Here is a 14720-nt window from a genome sequence, read left to right on the forward strand (position 1 = left end):
GGTTTGTTATTTTGACATTTTGTTTGTGGAATTCCCCAGGAGTGCATCTGTGACCGGTGGCGCAATACCACTTGTATTCCCACACAAAGACGGATAGTGCTGTAGTAAATCTTTTTAGAGAGCACAGGTTACGAGTGGTAGAAGTGTCCCGAAAAAAGTAGTGGAACTATGGTCTCAGGAAGGGAGAGGGTAGGAGGAACCGTAGTGCAACATGTAACAAGGTGCTATGCCCGGGGCATTGCAATAGTCTAAGTGACTAGTAACTAAGGCTGCTATTACACTTGCACAGGGACACGAATGGACCAATCCTCTATGTAGAATGGTCAATATGGTCGTAAAAAGTAGAGGAATCATAAACAGAAAAACAATAAAAGTAGTGGAACACCGCTCCCGACCGTTCCTGATCACTTCGATCACTGGTTACAACCCAGTCCCCCACACTCATGTACACCCACCCTGTTGGCCTGCCCATTATTGTAGCCATCCAGCACATAAAGGTAATATGAGACTATAACAACCTGCCAGACTGAGCGACAGGGTAGCTGGGGGGCTTGGAGAATCTAAGAAGTCTAGCACAAAGTACCAACTGCACTAACCTGACGACCTATCTTAACAGCTTACAGTAGACACCTGCTCACAGTTAGCTGAAATGAGATCATTGCATGGTTCTCCTAAAGATGCCGGAGTAGACTAATCTCTGTTCCAAAGTGTATCCTCTGTATGCACATCCCTTCCTCAAACAGACTGTCCATCCAACCATCCACTGCTTCACGTTGAACACAGCATATCAGCCTCATAAGTGACCCAAGAGCACACAAAAGAAAAACATTTAGCGTTCGTCTGAATGCACGAACGAATAAACCAACAAAGACTTCCATGCTTGAAAATTCCAAACAAATAACCACAGCAGTGGAGATTCCCATGCAGAATGACTTGGCACCCCAAACTCACATCCGCTAACTCATCTTGCTTCCCTCTCCCTGCCCATCAACATAAGGCAGGATGGACCAGAGACCAAAGTCAATAAGCAGTGACAAGTTTACCATATTCTTGTTTGAGGAAATCTAGCATTCGCTTGCCAAGTTATTTTCAGGGCTCAGCCATCGGATCATCAAATAAAATTATCATATGGCTATTTAATATCAATCAATTGTGGACACATGTGATGCTTACACTAATTCGTTCAGCTGTGCAAAGCTGGGAAAAGCTTGAAGCTTATTTATTTACAACAGATTCTTTTTCTGCTTTCCAGGTTATAAGAACTGTTTTTCCGCTGACAGGAGAACCCAGATGAGAAACCTTTTCTCCACTACTTCGATTTGTATTTGTATTGTATTTATGTATATAGCGCACCTGGCCGAGGGCATCCAGGTGCATCACTTAGGTTATAACATATAACACAAGAAGGGTAATAAGCAGTACAAGTAACACGAGAACATTTACAGATATATACAGATTCTAATTAGAAGGACAGCTAATTACATATGTACAATAAGTGTCAAGCAGTCGGCATCTATTAGCATCCTGAAAAATGAGCTATTATATAGGTCAATGAAATCCAACTCATTGGATTTATGCCTAGCAGCAAGAGTAACCATTGGCTGAACTCAGTGTGGTTAAATGCCATCTCCCCACTGGTTAGATCATCCAGGTTCAATAAGACTAAGAAATAATTCCCTGGGAACGGTGCAGCATTTGGTCTGAAATGTTAATATTTGCATTTTCAGGCACTATTTCTGTTGTGGGGAGAGTGGATGGTGGCACAGTAATTAAATGAAGCGACTCCTTCAAAAAGCCTATGGGAAAAAAGGAGAATGTTGTAACTTTTGTTATATGCACCCATTCAAGATAAGATATTCAGAACCTCGAGGGATCCATAAAGTTAATGAGGTAGATCATTTATTATTTACTTCCACTGTGAAGTAGTTGGGCAGGGGGAGGAGGGCCTTTCCCCCACATTTCATACCATTACCTCCTAGATGGACATGGACGTGGTGAACCTACCTTGTTCCTGGAGGTTGGAGTAATGAACATATTAGTTGCATCCCAAGAACTTGCATACACCATTGTGATGCCATGCCTAATCCTCACTAAGCAGGTGATGCTAAGGAACCACGGACACCGTAGGAAAGCCAAGATGTAATTTACATCTATTCATAGTCCGTGCATCCAGTCACATGAAGGTCAACAATCAAAGCCCTTCAGGGGCGTGGCCAGCATGCAAGCAGGCAGGACGTGAGTCCGTGGAGCTCCAGCGGCCGCTGACGAAATCCTGTTTAAACATCCTTTTCGGTGGAACATATTTGGCTTCAAACACATCTGTGGCGAAGAGGACAAGGTGCGGCACAGATACACAGAGCTGGAAAGCAGAAAGCCAGCCTCTCACTGAGATATTCGACGACAACGAAACCCGATCGGGCGCGAAAGCGTGAAACCAAGATTGCCGCGACTTAGTGGAGTTGCAGAAGAGAGCTGCGGCGTCCACGAAGGGGCTGGGAACGTGGCTGTGCTGTCGCCTGGTTAGTGTGCCCAACAACGAGGAGGCAGATAATGTGCTTGGAGCTGCGGTGCAGGACGAAGGGAGAGACGCTAGGGGCAGCGGGAGTGTCAGGTGATACGCAGAGCAGATGGCACAGCGGTGCGTGTGCCTCCCGGAAAGAAGGTAGGAAGGGACGCTGTTCCGAGGGGGAGCGGACGGACACCCCTTCCCCCAGCTGGAGTGCGCGATCCCCGGACCGGAGAACATCCTTTAGACTCCTCTCTCCCCCCCCCCCCAACCTCGTTGGAGTAATGGCTAGCCGTTGGACTGGCGGTGAGGCTGGGACTCCGCTCTGGGGACGAAGCAAGAGACTCAAGTTGGCGTGAAGCGGCCTCCCCCGTGAGTGGCACTGGCTTTGCGGCCTACGGCCGATCCTATCCTCGCCCCCCATCCCCGCGGGGAGAACTGGAGAAAATCCGCATCCCGCGGACTGGGCAGAGAGGCAACAATAGATCCGGAACCGGCGCCTACAGGGACACTCCTGAATGTACTCAAACACAACTCCAACCTCGGCAGCTCCCGAGAAGCGAAACGGGCACGGAATCGCACCAGAAGGCACGAAGCGTTAAACCCACTTCGCCCCAGTCGGGGTGTGCAGGCACAGGGGTAGTGCGGGTGACACCCCCCATTGGGGAGAAGTGGTTACACAGTGCCTGGACCAGACACTGCCAAGGCAGACTCACAGGAGGCCCCTTGCGGGGGCGCGGCGGCACATCTCAGCCAGCATAGCAATCGCATATCTAAGTTATACCTATGAAATCAGCTAAAGAGTTTAATAGAGCAAGCTACCACACACTATATTGCCACCTCCCACGCTACAGAATGGGGAAAGACAAACCGCAGAAATAGAGCATACAAAGCAAAACGGACCAATATGTTTTCGCCACGACATCTCAACTGACGGATCAAGCACCGCTGTCAAACTCTCCAGACGCGGAGGACGCCCTCTCTCTGAAAGATGTAATGGCGGCCATTGCGAGTTCCCGCACCTCCATGGAAATTAAAATAGACAGTATAGCAGCGGATGTGTCCTTCCTCCGCCATGACCTGCAAAAACTCACTTCCCGCATGGGGGAAGCGGAACAACGCATCTCAGGTACAGAGGACATTAGCAACATTAACCAACAATTGTCACAGACATTGTGCCGGTTGAAGACCCTGGAGGCCAGAGTGGATGAGGGAGAGGGCAGGTCTCGCCGCAGCAACGTGCGTATCCTCGGAATCCCGGAGGGGATGGAGGGACCGAGCATGGAACTGTTCCTGGAACAGTGGCTAGCGGACATTTATGACCCACATTCCTTTTCCAAATTCTTCTCAGTAGAACGTGCCCACAGGATACCTTCTGGCATGCCCATCCCAGGAATGCCGCCCAGGACTGCAATTGCTAAGCTCCTTAATTATCGTGATAGGGATGCGCTGCTCCAGATGGCCCGTACGAAGGGAACCATCACTTATAATGGCTCCAGGATAGCCTTCTTCCCAGATTACACGAAAGAAGTGCAACGCGCAAGACAATCATTTGAACCACTGAAGCGGCAGCTAACCCTCATGAAAGTAAAATTCAGACCCCTACTTCCAGCTCAGCTCAAGATTTATCATAAAGGTACGATCACACACTTCACTGACCCTCAGGAAGCCTGGAAATGGGCGGAGACCCACATTGAGGGTGATTGGTCGACGCAACCAAGGAGACAGGAAGTTAGACCCTGGCCCCGCCCGGACCGGGCCTCCCGGGGGAGACCCCCGGCAGACATGGGACCAGTGGCTCTAGAACAAGCAGTGGAGCCCGCGAGCACCAGCCAGGATGATGCACGCTCACCCGAGCCACAAATAACATCACAAAAACAACATAGAAACGGTGGCCGCCCGAGGCCACCTCCCAGGAACTTGAACTTAAATTTAGACTGTGACCACGAACAGTCAGTTTGGCAACAGAACAACCAAAGTAAGACAGTTGTAGATTGGTTAATGCAGAAGCACAGAGACTTGGGTAATGGTTATTAGTTAATGAGTTACCTGTCCGTTTGACAAGGTGTTTGATTGTTGTATTGGGCGACAGATGCTTCAGGTTGGGTGGAGTATAGGGTGGGGGTGGGAGGGTGAGAGTTATGTTAAAAGTTGCACCAAGTTCAAGAAGTACAAGGCGATAACTCCCTCGCGTATGACCCGCATGGAACGAAAGAGCAAACAAGTCCCGACATTGAATCAACAGATGCGCGAACTAGCTCAATCCCTGCCCAGGTTGGTGGATCATGGAACACTCTTAGATATACAATATACTGACACCACACATGCACAAGTTACATGGCGCAGAGCACCAACGTAGATAAAAGCAGAGCCATCCGGGTGATGACATGGAACGTTAACAGGCTGGGAAATAGTATTAAAAGACGCCTAGTCCTACAAGCACTGAACCATCACTCACCAGATGTGGCCTTTTTAACAGAGACATCTGGCAGGCACAAGATGCACACTGTTTAGACGCACAAACTACCGACAAGCCTTTCATGCCGGATTCACCATGGGATCACGTGGGGTATTGATCCTAGTACACAAAAGACTCCCCTATAGCCCCACTGCAGTCACCCAGGATCAGGGAGGTAGATATGTACACACAACAGGAACCCTTTGGGAACGCACTATCTCTATGATCGCCGTATATGCACCACCTAACCTCCTAACCCCCCTGACTAACGATATTACACCCCTAATTGTTGACAACACTGAAGGCCTCACGTTGATTGGAGGAGACTTTAACGAAGTCATGAACACAGAGTTGGATAGGACACATGTACCATCCAGAAATCCAGACATATGCACTAAACTCGCCACATTTACCAATGTACTGGGGTTACATGATGCATGGAGATCCCTACATCCCAACACAAGAGAATATTCGTACCACTCCGGTGCACATGCTTCGCTATTCAGGTTGGATTACTTCTTCCCACCAATGTGTAACATTGTAACATGACTCACAACTGCTCCCCAGAGGTATTTCAGATCATTCCCCACTCATGTTAACGATTAAGACCAGCAGGCCACTCCCCCCCCACCCAGTTGGAGACTGAATGGTTATTACCTGGGATTTCCCGAATTGGTGGAACACATTCAAAAGGTTACCGAAACATACTTTGAAATAAATACTGACTCTGTGGACAGCCCAACAACGCTATGGGAGGCACTAAAAGCAGTATTAAGGGTTGAAATCATAGCCTGGACTGCAGCACACAAGAAAAAACACCTTGAAGCGATACGTGCAGCTGAAGCCAAGGTACGGAATGCAGAATATGCTCACCTGGCCCATGACCTACCCGAGACACAACGTGCACTGCAGTTAGCACAGAAACAGCTACAGCACATAGCCTTAGACAATGCAAAACAAGCGCATGCAGCAATGAGAGCGAAAATATATGAAACTGGGGACAAGGCAGGGAAAATTCTGGCATGGTTGGAGCGCAGGGACTTAGGCCTCACCCAAGTTAGGAAACTAACAACAGAAGAACCAGACCCACTAGTAACAAACCAGGACATAGCGGAGGGATTTGCTAAATATTACGCTGAACTGTATAGTGCACCACCTGCACCGCCACCGACCGATATATTAGAAGAAATTACCCTTCCTACCCTAGACGAGCAACAGTCTGTCCTACTAGAACAAGAAATCACAGAGGAAGAAGTAACCTGTGCAATGTCAGAACTCCAGTCAGGGAAGATCCCAGGCCCGAACAGTTTTCCTGTCGAAATATGGAAAAAAATAGGTGCAAACATAATCTCTACACAACTACTGCGCCTCTTTCAACACTCGCGCTCGCAGGGCTGACTCCCCCCAGACCTCAGAAAAGCTACAATAATAGTTTTGCCAAAAACAGATAAGCCACCTGACAAGTGCAGTTCCTACAGACCCATCTCTCGTATAAACTGTGAGGCCAAAATACTGGCGAAAGTACTGGCCAATCGGCTGCAGCGAGTCATACGCACACTGGTGCACCCGGACCAATGTGGATTTATGCCACAAAGATCCACCAGGCAAAATATATATAGATTACACACAGCACTAGAATAAACACCTAAGCTACCAATCCCCCTAGCCCTACTGTCCATAGATTTCGAAAAGGCTTTCAACTCTGTGCACTGGGAGGCAATTTGGGAAATTATGTGATGAATGGGCATAGGCCCTTACTTCATGAGTTGGATTAAACTACTATACCACCTTCCAGTAGCAGTAACAAGAGTGAATGGGTATACTTCCGAACCCTTCCAGTTAGGTAAAGGCACGCGACAAGGCTTCCCCCTGTCAGCTTTGATTTTTGCGTTAGCAATCGAACCTTTAGCAATTGTGTTAAGATCCACACAAACATGGAGTGGCTTCAGGTGGGCGGACGGCTGGGAAGACAGTGTCTCTTGTACGCGGATGATCTGCTAATTTATCTGGCGGACCCGCGAGTTTCCTGTCCCGTTGTGTCGCATTTACTAGAGAGATATGGTGCGTTCAGCGGACTCCGCGTCAATTGGTCAAAGTCCATACTATTCCCGGTGAAGCATATAGATATTGCAATACCAGACGTGTGCCCCTACCGTATTGAAAGGGAACAATTCAGGTACCTCGGTATACAAATCACACACAAACTAACAGACTATGTGGGGAAAAACTTGCATCCAGTGGCGACCAGGTTCAAGGATGATGTTCGCCACTGGATGTCCCTACCACTCAAAATGATGGCCCTTCACCGTTTTCTCTATGTACTACAAAATGCACCACTACCAATAGCACCCAGTGAGTTCCATAAAATAGATCAAACACTTAGGAGGTTGTTATGGAAAGGGGGGCACCCACGAATGGCACTTACTACCCTACAAAGATCCATATGGGAGGGCGGGATTGGACTCCCCTGCTACAGACTTACTACTGGGCCAGTCAAATGGCAATAGTGAATGATAAATTGCATGGGGATACCACTCTACCGCATAACATAATATAGGACACCGACGCACAGGAAAGATCCATCATGAGCCTCCTCTACCGGAAAAAAGAGCGACCCACTGACCCATCCATGTTGTTGCATATAACCCTAGTCTTGGCAGATACACATAAGTACCTAGGTTGGGATAAAAAACGAACTCTAGCACAACCACTCTGGAACAACAGACATCTCCCGGAGGTGAACAAACTCCCTAAATGGCAAGCATGGGCTCAACTAGGTATTACGAAAATCGGCGATGTGATGAAAGAAAATGTAATAATAGCATTTGCGGATCTAGCTGGCACCTTCGCACTCCCACCCAACGAACAATACCCCTATATCCAGCGCAAGCATGCATTGCAGGCTCATCTCCCTGAATTGAGTGACATTCCTGATTACTCTCTACTAGAACGTAATATATTCCCAGAACTGCTTGAACAGAAAGTCACATCGACTATGTACAGTGCTATTAACTCCTTTGCTACGAAAGAGCTGTCGAGCCAAGTGGGAGAGGGAAGTAGGTGATATACTCCCAGTGGAATGGGTGACTGCGTTGATGTACCCCAGAGAATCAACTATCTCCTCAAGGCTTAGATTAATTCAACTGAAGATACTACATAGGATTTATTACCCAAGGGTGGGACTGTTCAAGTGGGGAAAGGCTACGAATCCATACTGTTTGCGATGTAAGAGGGAGGAAGGGTCCTATTATCATATTCTGTGGGACTGTGCGATCATTCAACAATACTGGCATCAGTGCTGTGATGAACTGTCAAGGGTAATGGGCAAGAGGATATTTGTAAATACAAAGCAATTACTACTGGGGATAGAAGGAGACACTGATCTAACGAGGTATGAGAGAGCGTTCTTATCTACCACCACAGCGATACTTAAAAGGAACATAGCGCAACTTTGGGGCTCCGAGAGGTCACCGAGCCTTGAACAATGGATCACGGATGTGGATATCTGCATCGCGATGGAAAAGAGTTTATACTGCCAGGGGGTGCCCAGAAAAAGCGCAAAAAATATGGCAAAGCTGGGAAGAGGCGCACTAAAAGTAACTTATAATACTGTACCGTTACGCTATCCAGAGACTTGCGAATGAACTGGTGGGTGCAATACGAAAGGGACAAAATGTTGTGGCATGTTTTGAAGCTCGCTGGTATGGGACCACAGCGGGGAGTTGTTGGCGGGCGGGTATGGGAAGTTTTGTTTACCCTGCTGTATGGGGCTGTATGTTTTGTGTTTCCAAAAACCAATAAAATGTTGTATTAAAAAAAACAATCAAAGCCCTTCAGTAATGCTGAGAAACTTTATCAGATCATCCAAATCGACTACGATCCTACTTAATATCATTTTTGGACTGAAAAAGCCACATTTTTATGCTGCACGATGTGACAGTTTCCTTTTGCGTTTAAGTGCTGTAAAATGCGCTCTTATTTCACAATTGGCCTTGCTGGGAGTGAAACAGTTGTCTGCAAATAGCACACAGATTACTGAAACCAGTGCTTTAGTCTCAGAGTGATCTTAGTGGCAACACAGCTGCAAAAAAAGGAGGCCTGAAAGCAGAGGTATCGCTAAGGGGTGGCTATAGCCCGGGCTCTTTTGTATAGTATAGTTCACAGAGGGCCCCCCCGAGGATTGCTCAGGGACAACACGTTTGTCTTGGAAGCAAAACAACGCAGAGCAACACAGGTTTGAATCCCGGTCCTGCACTTAGAGACTGCGCTCCGGTATTAAGCAAGCTTTAAAAGATTCATAATTGTATAGTGGAAGAGGACAGCAGGGTTCGAAATTGAGGTGAGCTGGGAGCTATTTAGCGTTTGCTTGTAGCCTAGAAGATACTAGGTAGCTTGACACCAACAGCTATCAGGCGCTACATTTGGCTCCCCATGCCTACTGATGCCAAGCCTACTGATGCCGAGCAAACATATCTATGTGACATTTATCTCTGAGTTTGGGACAATCTATAGATGAGCATTATGATGCATCTACTTGGCATTTAAAGCATATGGGTTTATAAATAATGGACACAATGTTGTTTGCATCTTATGTGCAAGTTAGATTTGCGCAACATTATGCACTAGCTTCTCGTTCCCCAGTGGCAGCTCCTGCTTAGGAGCTGCTTTTAGTTCCTGCTTATCCAATCTTAATTTTCGATCCCTGGGACAGCAATATTAGCAGTAGGCAGAACATTTTGGTGGCAAAACATTTCTTCAGAATAAGCGCAGCTTGAAATCTGTGCAGCCAATGAACACATGGCCGACCCGCTTCTATTGAAGGCCTGGCTCTTCGCCAACTAAACTATTTAAGGTTAACTGTCGCTTCCTGCAATTTTTATGCTGTTGCAAGGACAAGCACCATGAAACTGTGATGGTAGATCCTGCTCTTTAAAAATACCCCACATAACATAGCATGCTACTCCAACTATGCGAATAGTTCTGTTTAAGACATCCATTTCTGGTTCTAGAAGCAGCAGATAAACAAAGGAACATTTTTTAAATTTTTTTTTTAGCTACGAGAATCCGTGAAATCTCCCAGCGCTGAATGACGGACTACAAATGTAGAATGGACGCGAGCCATCTTAGTTCTACAACTGTGATTACAACCATCTTACCGAACAAGAGCAGCGGTTACATAATCATGGGGTTTACACAACTGCATTGTGTGGAAAAATGTAATAAGCACTTTCAATACAGCTCACTGCTTGTATTACGAGTTACATAAAATGACACCTCATAAAACATAACTTCACTCAAACACTCTCAATAATTAAAGCGGTCCAAAACATGTCAAACCTTCCCCCAGCTTGTTTCACAGACATGCTGCATTCTACACAAGTAATGAGCATTTTCAGTTTTTCAATACTTCCCCTCTACTGCAATTGCCACCCGATGAATCAGCAGCCCTAACCGCAAAGTGAACGAAAACTGAATCGGCTGCTTTCCTACTCGACTTAGAGTTGGTCCTCTTAATGGATTACCTTTTAGAACGATGAGCACCACCAATTCACTTGCACTCTTGAAAGAGTTGGTCTCAAGCACTTATCAGGTAGAAGAATAGGGTATAGTGGAAATTCGGCACCCAGAGCTCTCACGTTTCCCGTGTCCATGCGCGAGAAAGCTATCCATAGCTATTGTTGCTTGGAATTCTGGGACTTATAGTTTTTTCTTTAAAGATAAAGAAAACTACAAGTGCCAGAATGCAAAGGGACATTAGCATGTTGGTGCTTTGCACAGTCACCCACCTTGACTTGAGAAACACCTTACTCCGCTAGAGTGGCACCATTTGCCTCATGTGGCATATTGGGGCCTGAATAAGGAGTACAAGAGGTGGACTAGTGCTGGTACTGGGGCACACATGCCAATCCCTTGAGCATCCTGCCAAAGCCCCCTGTCCAATGTGGGCATTTGTGTTGCCATATTCAGTTGAATATTGGACATGAGTGCTGTTGAACATTAGGTGTCTTAGAGCTTGGCTGACTGGGCCCATGCCCTAAAGAGACAGAGTACTATGCAACCCGTTTTCTCTGTTGGAAGGACTCTCGAGTAGAGTAACTGGGGTGCCTAAGACACTGGCAAACACTGGCTATTTTGTGGCATTATAGACACCGAGAGTCAGAAAACGCTAGTTCAGATTCTGGAGGAAGCGGTGCCCATATAAATGATAATCTGGCTTCAGGCAGTAATATTCTGCCCTCAAATCCTCCTTTGCCAAGTCTGTAATTGCATTCCGACAGCCCAGAGGGTGGGCAAGAGTAGAAGTGGTCCGTGTCACAAGATGAAAGGGAGTAAAGGGATTGTTTTTGGATGGTTGCCCAAGCAGACAACCTGTGTTTACCTGGGAAGGTTTTCACCCTTTCCTTTTCTGCAACGTGGCCTTTCATTCCAGTACCCATAGCTCAAAATGCTCTGACTCCCAGTTCAAAATGGTTACACTCCATGGAGATAGTGGGATATTAAACTGCACTTTATCTACCAAATCGGGTTAGGTATCCAGCCAGAAATGGCTAGGTGTGGGAAAAAACATGCGAGTGGTCTGAGTGTGTTGATGTTCTCTAAAAATGTACAACAAGGTGGCGTTGGCTAGTTATCAACATTTCAAAAATAGTGGCGGTACATTGTGGTCATCGAGTTACAACGTGGTCATGTAACTGTTCCTGTAGAACTGAGGTTGCTGTTTCTTCCCAGCATGGTCACTAGGTCAGTTATGGCCTAAGTATTTTCAAGGTTAAAGCAATGTATGGCCTACAGTGATTTGTAGCTCTCTGCTACAAACACACCAATGTCAATACCCGCAAGCCCACAGCTGTGCAAACATTAATTACAAAGAGTTATCACACAACTCAATGCACACTGAAGGGAGGATTCACAACACTAAAAGCCAACTGTGAATGGTACGAGTATAAGAAAATCAAAGCTAAACCCTGCACGCGCACCAACCGCTCTAGGGTTAGCTTCATGGTAAGTTTGTACCTGCGCCACTACGTACTAATAGAGATCGAAACTGGTACATGGTTAGAAAAAAGTATATCTGAAGTGAAGGATGTGACCACGAGAAAAAATGGTATACAACTCTGGCCCGCCCCCGATCTCTTCCCCACCCCATCACAACTTGTCTCTCTTGTTGATGTAGAGTATTCATCAGCATTCTGTTGGATAAATGCTTTTTAAATTTGTTTCCCCACGATGTAAAATACTTCAAAAAACATACATACCATGTAGCGGACTTCTAAGGTGCTCTGCCAGGGCTCTTTAAACAATCCTACAAATTATAAACAGATGCCAATATTAGGAAAAAAGGATCCACTCAACATAGGCAGAATAATTTCACTTCTTGCAACAAATGCTCAAGGGCTACTTGGCGTGGTTCCTTCATTAAAGCTCCTAAGATTTCCATTAGGCAGATAATCCAATGAAAATATAACATGCTACATTGGCTAATTTTATACATTACTTTAAATCTACACATTCTATGTGTGCGTCAGAGTTACTCCGCTAATAATCCTGGCCTTGAGGCCCGCGTTCTTATAGCACGTAAAATACGTTCACACTGCTTTGGAATAACCTTTAGCAAGTCGGAATGTAAATGGTTAGTTCTTTGTTTTGCAAGGCTTATGGAGTAGGTCAGATCGTTGGAAGCAGCTGATGTGTCAAAAGAGGGCGTAAATGGCAAGCATAGAAATTATTAGAAAGAGGAAAGGAGAGGTTTGTATTACTGAAGGAAGGATCTTAGAACAAGCACAGCAGGAAGGTGGTGCCGGTGAAGGAAGAAAAGGTGGCATAAATGGAGGTAGGGTGTATAGGTGGAAAAGGAAGGGGGGGTCTAAAGAAGTGGAGCGATGAGGGGAGGGGTGAAAAAGTGAAAGATGGCTCCCAGATGATCTCTGGAGAAACGAAGTGAGGGGATCAACAGTGAGGTAGCAGCGCCCGCAGGGCAAATGAGGTTTGAAAGGGCGAAACTGGAACACCTTGAAGAATGGTTTTTGGTAGGGCAGTGTGCCACTGTTAGAAGTAGAGGGATTAGCAGACTCAGTGGGGTGATAAGAATCACAGTAAACATAGGGGAAAGGCAATAGCATCCCCAATGGGTCTAAATACAGGGTGTAGAGGATGTCAGAACTGGAAATGTCAGTTCTCAAGGTGGAATAGGGTGAGTGTTCCCGGAGAAGAGAGAAGGGCAGTAGAGAGGGTGTCGAGGATGAGTTTGGGCCTAGCAGAGGCACAACCTTTGTAACAACTGTGGTTACGGATTTAAGCATCTCTGTCCCAAGGGGGTAGGATACTGCCAAGGAACCGTGGGAACCGTTAGGAGGGCTAGGGTGTAGTTTGTATCCGATTTTCTCACACACATAATGTTTAATTGTTGCAATGGGTGGATAACCAGGGGTGCTGTAAGTAGAAGATTGTGGCCACAGCATTAGAACCGGGGTATACTTGGTAAAGTATATCTATACCAGTGATGAGTAAGGGGCTCTGTAACTAGAGCAGATACTAGACAAGTTGACATATCTGCAGACATGACGGGCCAATCATGACAGAGAGGCGAGTCTACATCGATTACATAACAAGCAGGAAAAAGGTAAACTAGAACACACTCGTATGCCCAACAACTATCATAAAAACAATTGGCCTCCTCTTCTCCAAGTAACCTTTCCTCTTCCCATATTCATGAATCCCAAACACACTGCAACCTAATGGCTGCTAGAGTCCCCACAAACACACTAAACACTGGTAAACATTGGAGACATGTCTTTTAGCACTGCTGCAACACTTCTACACACAAACTCAGTCCCATGTTCAAGAGCAGCTGTTCTTTGGGCTTAACAGCAATTGAAGATAATTGATCTTCGCGTTTCCCCTATGAATAGACAAACACCAAAGGGTCAACACCATAATGCACCTAAAAACATACAGGCCCACAGGAATCAGTGACGTCTGGTCTTGACCCTTCAACACCTGCCTTTCCCACTCCTCCAACCCACCCTCTCTTTCCTCTCTCTTCTCTTCCAGAACCACGTGCTAAGAGGACACCGAAATGGCCGAGGTTGCACTTTGTGACATTTCGTTTTTTATTTTAGTACCAATAATAAACAAAGGTAAAGCAAAAGTAATACAGCAAAATTATAATCAGAATAAACAGCACAAGCAAAAGATAGAGCAATCAGGTCAAGGTAAGTAGCATATTCGTGATACCAAGATCACAGAAAAACAGAAGGGAAAGAAAAGAAAAACAAAAAACCGTAAAAACGTATACATATATATATCATGAAAACATTCATATAATCTATATAACAGGACGCTATTTTAATACCAGCAGTGCAGCCATGTACATCAAGGAACAGTCCCCATCTATCATTGAATTTATCAGTTTCCCCATTTGTGCTTTAAAATCCCTGTCGTACGTGGACAAGGTCAACAATTCCTCCACCCAATCATCAATACAGAAGGAATTGGAGGAATTCCATGCACGTAGGATCATCTTTTTCGAAAGGCTGCAGCTACGCAATAGCCAAACTTTCTTTGAAAATGACAGATCTACTAACATAGTGACATCCCCAAGAATCAACAGGGTAGCCATTCTAGGAATGGTACACTCCAAAAACCAGGCCCATCCTCTCACAAACGCCTTCCCAAATTTGTATGTTCTTGCTGCAAAGCCAAAGATAGTGGCTCAACATAGCCTTGCCGGATTACATTTCCAGCAATTGACCCTTT

The 14720-nt window shown here is 46.0% G+C and overlaps 1 protein-coding gene across 5 annotated transcripts in view; it reads right to left on the reverse strand.

The window, feature by feature from the left end:
• Positions 1-14720, reverse strand: part of WDFY3 (WD repeat and FYVE domain containing 3) — a 2538776-nt gene that overhangs the window by 2231935 nt on the left and 292121 nt on the right. For all 5 annotated transcript variants that reach the window (XM_069630405.1, XM_069630406.1, XM_069630403.1 and 2 more), the window contains one exon: positions 12221-12267. The gene's annotated coding sequence lies outside the window, so the exon portion shown is untranslated. The remainder of the gene's footprint in view (positions 1-12220; positions 12268-14720) is intronic.

Source organism: Ambystoma mexicanum, chromosome 6q (genome assembly GCF_040938575.1).
Source record: "Ambystoma mexicanum isolate Mex_15411 chromosome 6q, UKY_AmexF1_1, whole genome shotgun sequence".
NCBI classification, from domain to species: domain Eukaryota; kingdom Metazoa; phylum Chordata; class Amphibia; order Caudata; family Ambystomatidae; genus Ambystoma; species Ambystoma mexicanum.